At 39.8% G+C, this 12,687-nt stretch overlaps 1 protein-coding gene across 9 annotated transcripts in view; it reads right to left on the reverse strand.

The window, feature by feature from the left end:
* PUM2 (pumilio RNA binding family member 2) overlaps positions 1 to 12,438 on the reverse strand; it is a 97,761-nt gene extending 85,323 nt beyond the window's left edge. For 3 of the 9 annotated variants that reach the window (XM_043917232.1, XM_043917228.1, XM_043917227.1), the window contains exon 1: positions 12,022 to 12,253. The gene's annotated coding sequence lies outside the window, so the exon portion shown is untranslated. Of the gene's footprint in view, positions 1 to 12,021; positions 12,269 to 12,359 lie in introns of those variants that run through there. The other 6 variants (XM_043917229.1, XM_043917225.1, XM_043917230.1 and 3 more) reach the window with 4 other exon arrangements.
* Between the last annotated feature and the right edge of the window lie 249 nt (positions 12,439 to 12,687).

Here is a 12,687-nt window from a genome sequence, read left to right on the forward strand (position 1 = left end):
AAAAAAGTAAATCAGTAAACATCAATCTAAGAAAGCTGCTAGATCTAAATACTGATTTATTAGAAATACGAGAAAGAGAACATGCAAAATCAATAGATAACACAAGGATGCAACTGCCCAATCCAGAATATGGAAAAAAGAAAAAAATTCACCTCATTTCACTATCTATGAAATTTTGTTATGAGGAGGGGAGAGGAAAGACTATTATATAAACTACAGGCTTAAAAGTCAAATATATTGTATAAACTTTGCTTGAATCCTGATTCTAACAAACCAACTATAAAAAAGACTTCTGAGAAAATCAGAGAAATCTAAATATAGAATGGGTATTAGATGATATTAAGGAATTTTATTAGCAGTAATAATAGTAAGATTGTATTTTTTACTAAGTTCTCATAAGCATGAGAATTTATGCTTAAACTAGCTATTGTCTGGGATTTGCTTTGAAATACTTTAAAAAAGTAAAATATAGGTATAAAGATTTCACACAACGTTGCACATGGATGATCTAGTACTCCAAGGTATACTATACTATTCTACTTGAGTTTGAAAACTTCCATAGTAATTTTAACAAGATAACAATATGACCAGCAGCCTTGGGAAGCATTTAAAGCCTTGTTAAGTATTTAAGCTGGGCTCTGAGGGATAGGTAAGTTTTGGACACCCTCCCACACACCTTGAGACAAAACATTTATCAACTGCAGCTTGTAAAGGGGGTTACTCTCTACAAGATTAACTGACTTATGATCCAAGCTGTTGTTTAAACCTAACATCAGCTATTTCCTCAACCGCAGTTTTGACAAGGAGTATATGAAATTAAAAACAACAACAACAAAGAACTATTTCCAAATGACCATAAACCTCTCTAGACTAATTTCTATCAGACACCATCCCTTAAAGAGAAAACAGAATTTACTGAGCACTTGATTTTATCCCAGTGATCACAGTAGGCATGTTATATTTAATTCCCACAACAATCCAGCAAAGTAGGTATTGTATTCCTAATTACAAACAAGAAAACTGTGCTCAACTTCTCTACCCTAGTAGACAAAGCTATTAAAATGGCAGAGGATTCAAGAATATGAACACTCCAAAAGCTCCATGCTATTTTCCACACCAACCAAGCATAAACCATCACTCTCTTCCCCGACTTTCCTTTTGTTGAACTATGCCAGTCCCCTGGACAGCTCTGTCATTTTATCTCTTCATGTGCAAATCCCACAATTCTTTTGATTTGTTTGGCTCAAATGCCACTTTCTCCATTAAAACCTTCTCCAAATAATCTTTTTCTCAATTCTCCTGACATTTAATGTGTATTTTTCAATGTATTAATATCATCTTACCCATGAGAATTTAAAACCTCATCAGAATTATGTACCACAATTTTGCATACTGTTCTGGTTGTGCCAGTGTTCTGTGAAATGTTAACAGTCATGAGGGAGGAGACCAAAAGGATACTAAATACTGTAATAAGGAGGGAAAGAAAATGATAAAATTATACACCCATTAAAAGCATGAGATGGGTATATTTATGCATACATGGAAAAAATTTTAGACTATTACGTGAAAAGTCAAGGTAAAAACCAGTGATTCTATCTTTCCACTTCTGTAAAATCAGGACACATGCATACGTATGTATACATGGAAAATAGAGTGATACAACCACTAATAGTGGTCATGTCAGGAAAGAGATATTCATGATTTTTTTTATAGTTCTATACTCTTTGAATACTTATATTTTAAAAACGTTTAAAATATATACATGTTAAAAATCACTAGGTAAGTTGGCTTGGAAAACAATGTTTTATATGGTAGAACTCAAATATACATACACCTATACATGAAAAAGGTATCATGAGTTATAAAGAAACGTAACAGAAAAACATCTTTTCAGTAAATTAAGTATCACTTAAAAGAAAATATTCTCCAGAATTCCCTGAAGAACCAATGGTTACGACTTGCTGCTTTCACTCCTCTGGGGCCCAAGTTCAATCCTGCCCCTTATCTGTAAACTTCTAAGGGTTTTAAAGATGTTATGAAACAATTAACATGTATAAGCACACCTACTATAGCAATTACCTCTAGACACACCTTCCTGATATTTTAGGTTTAAAAAAAAGGAAACCCAATTTGTAGATCTAAATATTCTATCACCTGATTTAAAGGAATTGCACTTCTGGTTAGCACTTATTTTTTTACCCTAATTCTTCAATATACTCTTCCAAAGTGTTCAAAAAAATGGAGCAAAAGAATCCATACATTAAAATTCAACATATTTTACAGTCTGATTTACATATTTCTAGTTTTCAAAACATTTTACAGTATTGTTCTTTGCTTTGTAAGTATTCTTTGACAAAAGGTTAGGGAAGAAGAGGGGAACTGGCTTAAAAAAATTCACAATTACTCCTACCACTCAAGACCATCATTGATCTAATTCAGAAATTCCCAAAGAAAGCCAGAACACTCCAGTTCTAGACTATTATCTCATTCTATCATCAATGTGAATCAGTAAGTTTAATCACTACAGGAAGCTACCTCTAAGTTTGGACTCTCAAAGGCTTAATACCTGGGGTGTTAATCATTCATTTGTGTCCTACTCTTTGCAATCCCATGGACTGCAGCCCACCAGGCTCCTCTGTCCATGGGATTCTTCAGGCAAGAATACTGCAGTGGGCTGCCATTCCCTTCTTCAGGGGATCTTCCCAACCCATGGATCGAACCCAGGTCTCCTGCACTGCAGGGAGATTCTTTACCATCTGAGCCACTAGGGAAGACCACCTGGGGTAGAATACACTAAAATAAGATCGGTGATGGATCAAAGATGTGCTTTTTTCCGTACATATAGCGAGGACCTATTAATTGACCCTCAGAAAACTAAACGTGCTAACATTCTGAAAATTCTTGATGCACCCCTCAGGGATATGAGCATCTCAGTGTTAAGGTCACTGGTTATCATATCCTCATAGTGCATGAGAATCTAGATAGGTTTGAAAACTACAAACACATCCCACCTATCTTAAGACTTATCTGAATTAGTCCTAGAAGGGAGACAGGCACAAATTTGGGGAGGCTTGCCTGGTGGCTCGGAGGGTAAAGCGTCTGCCTGCAATATGGGAGACCCGGGTTTGATCCCTGGGTTGGGAAGATCCCCTGGAGAAGGAAATGGCAAACCACTCCAGCATTCTTGCCTGGAGAATCCTATAGGTGGAAGAGCCTGGTAGACTACAGTCCACGGGGTTGCAAACAGTCGGACACGACTGAACAACTTCATTTTTTTTCTTTCTTTCCTTCCGCTCTCCAAGTAATGCTTCCCTTTGCAGATAGGGTTGAGACCTTTATACATACCATACCACCTGTATCAGTTCAGTTCAGTTGCTCAGTCGTGTCCGAACTCTGTGACCCCACGAACCACAGCGCACCAGACCTCCCTGTCCACCACCAACTCCCAGAGTCCACCCAAACCCATGTCCATTGAGTCAGTGATGCCATCCAACCATCTCATCCTCTGTTGTCCCCTTCTCCTCCTGCCCTCAATCCCTCCCAGCATCAGGGTCTTTTCAAATGAGTCAGCTCTTCGCATCAGGTGGCCAAAGTATTAGTTTCAGCTTCAACATCAGTCCTTCCAATGAACACCCAAAACTGATCTCCTTTAGGATGGACTGGTTGGATCTCCTTGCAGTCCAAGGGCCTCTCAAGAGTCTTCTCCAACACCACAGTTCAAAAGCATCAATTCTGTGGCACTCAGCTTTCTTTATAGTCCAACTCTCACATCCATACATGACCACTGGAGAAACCATAGCCTTGACTAGACAGACCTTTGCTGCCAAAGTCATGTCTCTGCTTTTTAATATGCTGTCTAGGTTGGTCATAGCTTTCCTTCTAAGGAGTAAGCGTCTTTTAATTTCATGGCTGCAATCATCATCTGCAGTGATTTTGGAGCCCAGAAAAATAAAGTCAGCCACTGTTTCCCCACCTATTTGCCGTGAAGTGATGAGACCGGATTCCATGATCTTAGTTTTCTGAAAGTTGAGCTTTAAGCCAACTTCTTCACTCTCTTCTTTCACTTTCATCAAGAGGCTCTTTAGTTCTTCTTCACTTTCTGCCATAAGGATGGTGTCATCTGCATATCTGAGGTTATTGATATTTCTCCCAGCAATCTTGATTCCAGTTTGCGCTTCCTCCAGCTCAGCGTTTCTCATGATGCAGTCTGCATATAAGTTAAATAAGCAGGGTGACAATATACAGCCTTGATGCATTCCTTTTCCTATTTGGAACCAGTCTGTTGTTCCATGTCCAGTTCTAACTGTTGCTTCCTGACCTACATACAGGCAGGTCAGGTGGTGTGGTACTCCCATCTCTTTCAGAATTTTCCACAGTTTATTGTAATCCACACAGTCAAAGGCTTGGGCATAGTCAATAAAGCAGAAATAGATGTTTTCTGGAACTCTCTTGCTTTATCAATGATCCAGTGGATGTTGGCAATTTGATCTCTTGTTCCTCTGCCTTTTCTAAAACCAGCTTGAACATCTGGAAGTTCATGGTTCACATATTGCTGAAGCCTGGCTTGGAGAATTTTGAGCATTACTTTACTAGCACGTGAGATGAGTGCAGTTGTGCGGTAGTTTGAGCATTCTTTGGGATTGCCTTTCTTTGGGATTGGAATGAAAACTGACCTTTTCCAGTCCTGTGGCCATTGTTGAGTTTTCCAAATTTGCTGGCATACTGAGTGCAGCACTTTCACAGCATCATCTTCCAGGATTTAAAATAGCTCAACTGGAATTCCATCACCTCCACTAGCTTTGTTCGTAGTGATGCTTCCTAAGACCCACTTGACTTCACATTCCAGGATGTCTGGTTTTAGATGAGTGATCACACCATCCTGATTATCTGGGTCATGAAGATCTTTTTTGTACAAGGGTTTAATTCACAAGGACCCTAGTGATTTTCCAACTAAAAGTTTTGCATCATTCATCATGGCATAACAGAAACAGAAACCAGAACTAGAAGATCTATAATATGGTACCATGTTTGCCTCTAAGTACCATGTTTGCCTCTAAGTACCTAAATGAACTCAAAGCACTTGAACTCTCTGCTTCTGTTTTCCCCTTTGCAAATGACAGTAACAATGTTTCCCTCATAAGGTTATTGTGGAAACTAGATAACATGTAAAATTGCAATATAAGTCCTCTCTAGTGTATTAACAAATCATAATGAGTGAACATATTTTTTTTTTCTGTTTGAGAATCAATATATAATCCTTTGACACAGTTATTTCTCTTCTGACAACTTACACAAACAACATAAAAGGATGAACTGAATAATGGTATTTACTGCAACATTTGCTTGCAGTACTTAAAAAAAAGAACCTAAACAAACAAAAATGGGTTAGCAAAAATAAAGTCATGCAGTATTACAAGTTATTAAAATTAAACTTACATGTACTAATACAGTAAAATATCCATGATATTAAATAAAAACACCAGGTTGCCTGAGGTGTGTAATCTGATCCATGTTTTGTTTAATAAAAGAGGGGCAATGTATATGTGTGGAGTATGAAAAAATAAACACCCAAGTTTGGTAAGAGACTGGATACTGCTGGCTTCATGCTTTTGTATTTCTGTGTTCTAAGGCTTGTAAGCAAAATAAATTGTTTTTTAAAAAAAGGTTCTATATTAATACAGTTTAAATCTATTACAGTTTAGAAACTTTATCACAAAACAGAGTACAAGCAATCTTGTGCTACTTTCAATTTATTTTAGTACTAGGTTGAATGCCCAACAAATGAAGATCTGTCTCCAATGGTGATCTAGAAATTTTCAATTGTTACACATTATCAATTAGAGGCAACATAGCACCAAGGGGAAATAACTAAAAAAGCTTAATTAGGTTGTAACAGAGAATTAAAGGAAATCATTTGAATTCGTCGTATGAGACAACTGGAAAAAGCAAAAAACCATTTTAAGCAGCAGATTTAAGTGCAACTTTTAGAAGATTTTCTTCTTCAGACAAAAATTTTCCAAAGTGTGTTTCTTCATCACCAACGCACAGCATTCTTTAAAATAAGAGGTTCCTTGTCCAAAACACTTAGAACACACTGCTCCCCAGCACCCATTTGTTCTTTTGCAAGCTTAGCACAAGGTCATTCTGGAATCCATTCTTTGTGATATTAGCATAGTAAAGGCTCTGAGATGTCCCACAATTAAAACTCCTTAACTGGGAAACCCCTAGCAGTCCAATGGTTAGAACTCCGCACTTCATCTGCTGAGGGCCTACGTTTCATGCTGGTTGGGGAACTAAGATTCCACAAGCCCTGAAGTGTGGCATGTACACATGCATAAATAAATAAATCTACTTCACTTTAACCTAGTATGACTATAACTTTCTATAAACATGTTAACACAAAAGATGATATTTTGAGAAGCAGTCATTCTAGTCTAGTCCAAAAAAAAGAAAAATGAATGAGTTATCTATTTCAATTTTCTTAACTTTTCTCTAGGAAAAGTCATAACCTGTGACAGTTAAAGTGTTTTAACTGTTTAGTTTACTGTGACTATCATGAACAGTGTAAGAAAAATATGAACAGTGCAAATTTTTGAATTAAATATAAGGAAATCTTTTAGGTGATGAGTATGAATTGTGATTTTTTAAACAGGTTCCTCAAATATTCAAGAACAAGCCTTGAACTCATGATCTGCTTCCCAATCACTTTAAATTGAGATGATCATACCAATTTCCTAAAGATACAGAAGTAAAACAAAACCCTAAGCTCTCACTTAGAAAACAACAAAAACTCAAAAGCACCTACACTGCAGTTTCTGAAAAGAGAAACCAAATGTATGTTAGTTTCAAGGACTACCAGTTTCAAGGTACATACCAGAAAAAAGTGCCTGTGGTAGAAATAGTTGAGTATAATCTAAATGAAATTCACTCTACACAAAATAAAAAATTTTGGAAGACATACCAAGTGATTCATAGGAAATGTACACAACAAAAACTAATCTTAGGAAAATACCTAAGCAAATATTAAATAAAAATAGTAAACTCAAGTTTAACTTCTAAAGTCATAAAGATGGGGGGACACAGTACATTATACAATGAAACTCTCAGTATCCAGTTCCTTGGAGGCAACCTTTTTTTTTTTTAATGAGATAATCTTATTTCTAACACTAAGCTTTAAAAGAAAATTCTTATATACAGTATTATAGAGAACTCAAGAGTTGTAACAGAAAATATACTCAACGTCTTGCTTAGCAGATGCAAGGTTTCATAATCTCATTTTTTAGCCAATCCTTCAGGGAAAGTCATGTGTCTAACTCCTCTAACACAATCCAGGGAAAGCGACTCACAGTAATTATGTTATGGGTTCCTGGATAATAATGCTCTAAATCTTTCCAAGATATCATCTCCAAAGTCTTCACAGAATTGTTCAAATTTAAAATGGCCCTTAAATCCAGTGGGTCTCTACCTATATCTGCAGTCAAATCTTTTCCCTGCCTCCCCTTCTAGCTCTGCCATTCTCCCTATCTGGGTCACTACACACACTAATCCCTCTGGCTAAATGCCATTTCACCCATCTCTTGACTAAATTAACATTTCTAGGTCTTCTTACAGTCCACTCGACCTCTCCTGGAAAGCTTCTCCTGACCCCCCGCAGTGTCTACCTACCTGAGTCCACAGCACTTCTGCAACACCACCTAGGGTGGCACTTAGTGTACTGCACTGTGTAAACATGAGTTTTATCAACTTCCTCTCCACTGTAAACATAACCTTATAGTTGCAGTAAAACAGTAAGACCAGAGACCACTGCCCCACCAACATCTAAACACTGTAGCACATGACAGGCCTGCCTGCAAACTTCAAAAAATGAAGGCAAGTTTCTGATACTCTAGCTTGATGAAATGATACAACTTAGACTATCCAGAGTAACAAATGGACTGAATGGGAATTAATACTCCATGAGTCTCTTCTTAACCAGACTTGGGATAAAAATTAGCAAACGATTTATCTTTGAGTACTCCTATTTTTGCTTGTATAGGTGCCACATAATTTAGAGTTTAAATGAAGACTGAGGATGTACAAACACAAATTGGATGAAAAGCAATCAATTATATTCTTACTGCAAGGTGGTCCAAGAAAACATCATAGGAAACCCTGAATTTCTAAATTCTCTACATTTCAAATCTTAATTCTGGTTATGCTGAATCAGTTTTAAATGACTCAGGTTTTGCCATGGCAAGTGTAATGTTTTTGCATTTAATCACGCTAAAAGTGCTAATAAAATACTATGTGTGTGTGTCTTAGTCACTCAGTCATGTCCAACTCTTTGCAACCTCATGGACTGTAGCCCACCAGGCTCGTCTCTGTCCCTACAATTCCCTAGGCAAGAATACTGGAGTGGGTTGCCATTTCCTTCTCCAAGGGATCTTCCCCACTCAGGGATTGAACCCATGTCTTCTGCTTTGGCAGGCAGATTTTTTTTTTTTTTTTTTTAACCACTGAGCCACCCGGGAAGCTATTCATTTACTTTCTTTTAATGTCAGAATGAAGAAAACCACTTTATGCAGTTAAAGACTATCTCCCACTGATTCCCTAGTAAGCCTTTCAGAAACAGTGTCTAAAATCAGAGATCACCACTTAAGAGATCTAGAACTTGACATAAAATGTTCCACAAACAGAAACCACAAAGACATCTCTAAAATTAAGTCTCACATACTTTTTTGGGGGGACTTAAAAAAACCAACCCCTTCTCACACTATTTTTTACGTACTCTGGAAGTCAGCTACAGATTTTATTCTCCTAGGCAGGCACTGAGTAGATGGTTTTGTACTGTCAGTTTATAGTCAATTTCACCAGAACTCTTCCAGGAAGCAGAATTTTGCGATCCAAATACACATATCATCCTAAGTAGGTGAAAATGACTGCCTTTTCTGTCCCACTTCCAGTTAAAGTGTTCTGACACTCTGACTATCCCTTTTCCCTTCACACTTCTTAGGCGCTTTTGTATCTGACAGGTATGGTAAAATTCTGGAATATGTATGTAAGGTGGACACAATCTGGATGTTTTCCAGTACTGTAAAGTCTTTTATCTCCTCACAAGATAGTGGTAAGAGAATAAGAAGTGAAAATCTGTGATATGTCTCTAAGCATATTGCTATGTGAAAATCTGAGAAGCAGCAGCATGTATCATGCACCTACCTATGTAATAATTCTATACAGCATTTCACTGGAAAAGTGTGAGAATATTATTTCTCTGTAAATTCACTTTTTCTACTACAAAAGCAACAACTAAATAAAAATGTCTTCTATCTACATTGCTAAATATAAAAATCACTATTTAAGTATTAGTTTCTAAATAATAGGGTTTGAAGAAACGTTTTTCCCACCACATCATAGGGTTTGAAGAAACCTTTTTCCCGACACATCAGAATTCAGGAGTGAGAGACACAGGAATTAAGACTGATGGTAATCCATATAGCTCCTTTATTTCTGAAAAGCAAAATCTAAACCTAGACCAAGACAGCATCCTAACAACCACACTTCATAATTATCCTAACCCAGTCACAGGCAGCACTGGTCAACCACAGTCCTCCTCCAGAAAGGGACAGAGTCTATCACTAGTGACCTCAGGAAGAAGCAGAGTGCTTTCTGCAAGGGGGCAGGCTCCCAAAGAGTATGGGGAAAGGGGCTGAGCCATATACTTGATCAGTTCCTTCTTATAAACTCATCAAAAGGAAAAGTGAGTAGGTGGGACAATAGGAGCAAGTCAGACTATTTTTATGCTTTCTAAAAAACAGCAAAAAATCTAGTATGTAACAAGTCAATTTACAATGTTACAGGTACAATTATTATCTTAGTCATACCTGTCAGTAAAATGGCCTCAAACTGTGAATGCAAGCTGAACAAAGCCGTTCAGATATTTCAAGTAGGTATCCACAAGTTATAAAAACATGAAAAAATACAGTGTTTTCCTGTCTTAGAAACCCAACAAATTCAAAGGTCGCTGAATTACAAAGTACAAAGAACTTGAGTCTAGGAGACAGAACCAACCTCCACTTAAAACTATGAAGATCCTATCAGTATCAATAAAAAGGAGGCAGTCTGGTCACAGAGAAGATTGGCTTTGGATGTCACACCTGGCCTTAATATCTGAAAGTAATCACTTCTGTTAACTTGGATAGTACCTACACAGGAAGTAAACTACATAGGAAGATAAATTATCTTTCAACACCGCAAAGATTTATAAACAAGTATGGAAGGTTTAAGAGAAACAAAATCCTAATATTAGTATCTGTGTTAAGACTGCTTATTTGGCTTATTACATACTTGTAATGCCTAAAAAAACTGACCTATTAAAGTGACAACCTTGTATGATCAATTTAAATGTGGCAGTATTTAGGCTTTAAAAAGCTGAAATTTTATTAATATCAAACATCTAGGAGAACTTTAGACTCAAAATAAGAAAATTCTGTATTAAAATTAAAGTTTAAATTGTTTGAAGATATTTGTTAATTGCAAATGTAACCTGAAGAGTTATTGTGCAAATAACAAAAACGAACTTTAAAAACTGAAGAACCAGGATTCTGAAATATAATTTTTTTTTTTTAAATATGGCTTATCTCATACAAAACCCGCCCTCTGGAACACCAAAAGACAATTCTAAACAACTCAATGTCACCAGAAATTGGGCTTTTAAAAGACATGCTTGAAATAAGGGAAACGCCAGCAACTATTTAGGACGACTGTACAGATAAAGCAAATCATTTTTTTTTTAAAGCAGAGTATTAAAAAACTAAGAACAGAAACTTAGCCAATTAAAACTCTTTTATGTTTATGTTTTTAACCGGATTGCTAGCCAGAAATCCTTAAATCATCCTCCAGTGCTCCAGGTCACATGGTGAAGAGTCACCTATCAAACACGAATCTAAGCAGTAAACAAGTCTACTGAAATTCTTAGGTAACACCCTTTATTAAAATGTTCTTGATATACAATACCTTTCCAAGTACTACATTTCTCTCAAACATTTAAAAGCTTTTTTCTAGTACAGCTTCCCCCCCCCCCAAAAAAAAACCCTTTGCCCCTAAGTCTGTCACCAATTTTTAAGCTAAAATCTCACAAAGTACTAAGTCCAGATTTTAACACGGTTGTCTTATTATACATGATTAACCCCGCAATTCCCATCCCATTCAAACGTTTAAATGTGTCAGAATGAAAAGCTAAGAAAAGTTGGTTTTCCCTACCTGTGGTCTCGGAAGTTAACACTAACTTTAACACGTGTATTTGGGCAAAAAAAAATTTAACATGTTCCCCAAACTTGGCCCAGTTCAGATACAAAACAATGGCTAAAATGAGTGAAGTTTTAATCTCTTCTTTTGTTTTAATTTTTGCACATTTCCCTGAGTCTCGATATCGGTTCCAGTTAACAAAAACACAACACTCCTCACCAATGGCACCTAACACAACGAACCCATAAGCCCTACACCGTGTCTTTCGTCCCTACACCTGTCTGCCGGAAGCTCTTCCAGGACACGCTCGGGACCTCAAGCATTCATCCCCACACTTGTTTTCATAAACCCGCTCCTTCCTCTTCGCCCACTTCCAACTCGCATGCTTCTCGGGATCCACCCGGCCGCTCTCCCCCCGCACGTTCCGAGCCTTTAAGGGCTGGGCAGGCGGACAGCTCGATCTCTAACCCTGGGACCAAGAAAGGGACCAAGAAAGAGCCGCGAGGGCCCCCCCGCAAACTCCGCGAGGCTCAAACGCTGGGAGGAAAGGAAGCGGGAAAGGCGTGAGCACTCCCCCCCCCACACACACACACGCCGGGCGCACACCCCCTTCCGGCACCCCTCCTCCCCCTGCATTGTGCGAGCGGGCTCCAGGCCGCGGCCGTCCTGAGTTGCCTGCGGGCCCCGTCCGCCCTCCCGCCGGCGGGTTGCCCCCAGCCGAGACCGCCACACAAAGCCCGGGGAGCCGCCCCGCGGCGCCAGAGCAAGGGGAGAGGGGTGCAAGCGCGACTGACTTACGGGGCTGCTGCGGCCGCGCTGCCTCAGCCGGGGACACCGACCGTTGGGCACACGGCGGCGTCGCTCTTGGCCGTCCTCCCCCTCCTCCGCCTTCGGTGGCGGCAAGATCTTCTTTCTCCACCTACCTCCCTCCCCCCCACCCCACCTCCTCCTTCTCCTCCCCCTCCTCCTCCGAACCACCGAAGTACCGAGGGTGAGACACAGAGACTCACAACAACATGGCTGCCACCGCCGCCTCCCCTCCCCTCCCCCCCGCCCACCGGGCGCGCGCAAAGCACTCCGGGAGAAAAGGGAAGGGAGGGAGGCGGTGGCGGGGCGTGGGGGGCGGGAGTGCTCACCAAGGTGCCGCTCCTCTCAGTGGCTTCCGACGCTTCTCCCGCGCTCCAGGCGCCCGCCGACGGCAGCTCTGCGCGTGCGCACGCTCTCTGCGCTCGCGCGTTTCGGCCGTCCCTCCGGCGTCTGCGTCCCCGCCCTCACCTTGCGAGCTCGCGGCTGGACCTGAGCTTGGCTGAGGCGGCGAGCGGGAGCGCGCGCCGGGCTCGGGCAGCGCAGGCGTGGTGTTTTCGAACGCGGCTGTCGTGTCCGTCTTCCCGCGTGGGGCCTAGTCTTCCGAACTCGCTGGCCTTGCGCTTCCTGTCCAGTAGTTCATTGTTCTCCCCCACACAC

This window comes from Cervus elaphus, chromosome 11, assembly GCF_910594005.1.
Source record: "Cervus elaphus chromosome 11, mCerEla1.1, whole genome shotgun sequence".
NCBI classification, from domain to species: domain Eukaryota; kingdom Metazoa; phylum Chordata; class Mammalia; order Artiodactyla; family Cervidae; genus Cervus; species Cervus elaphus.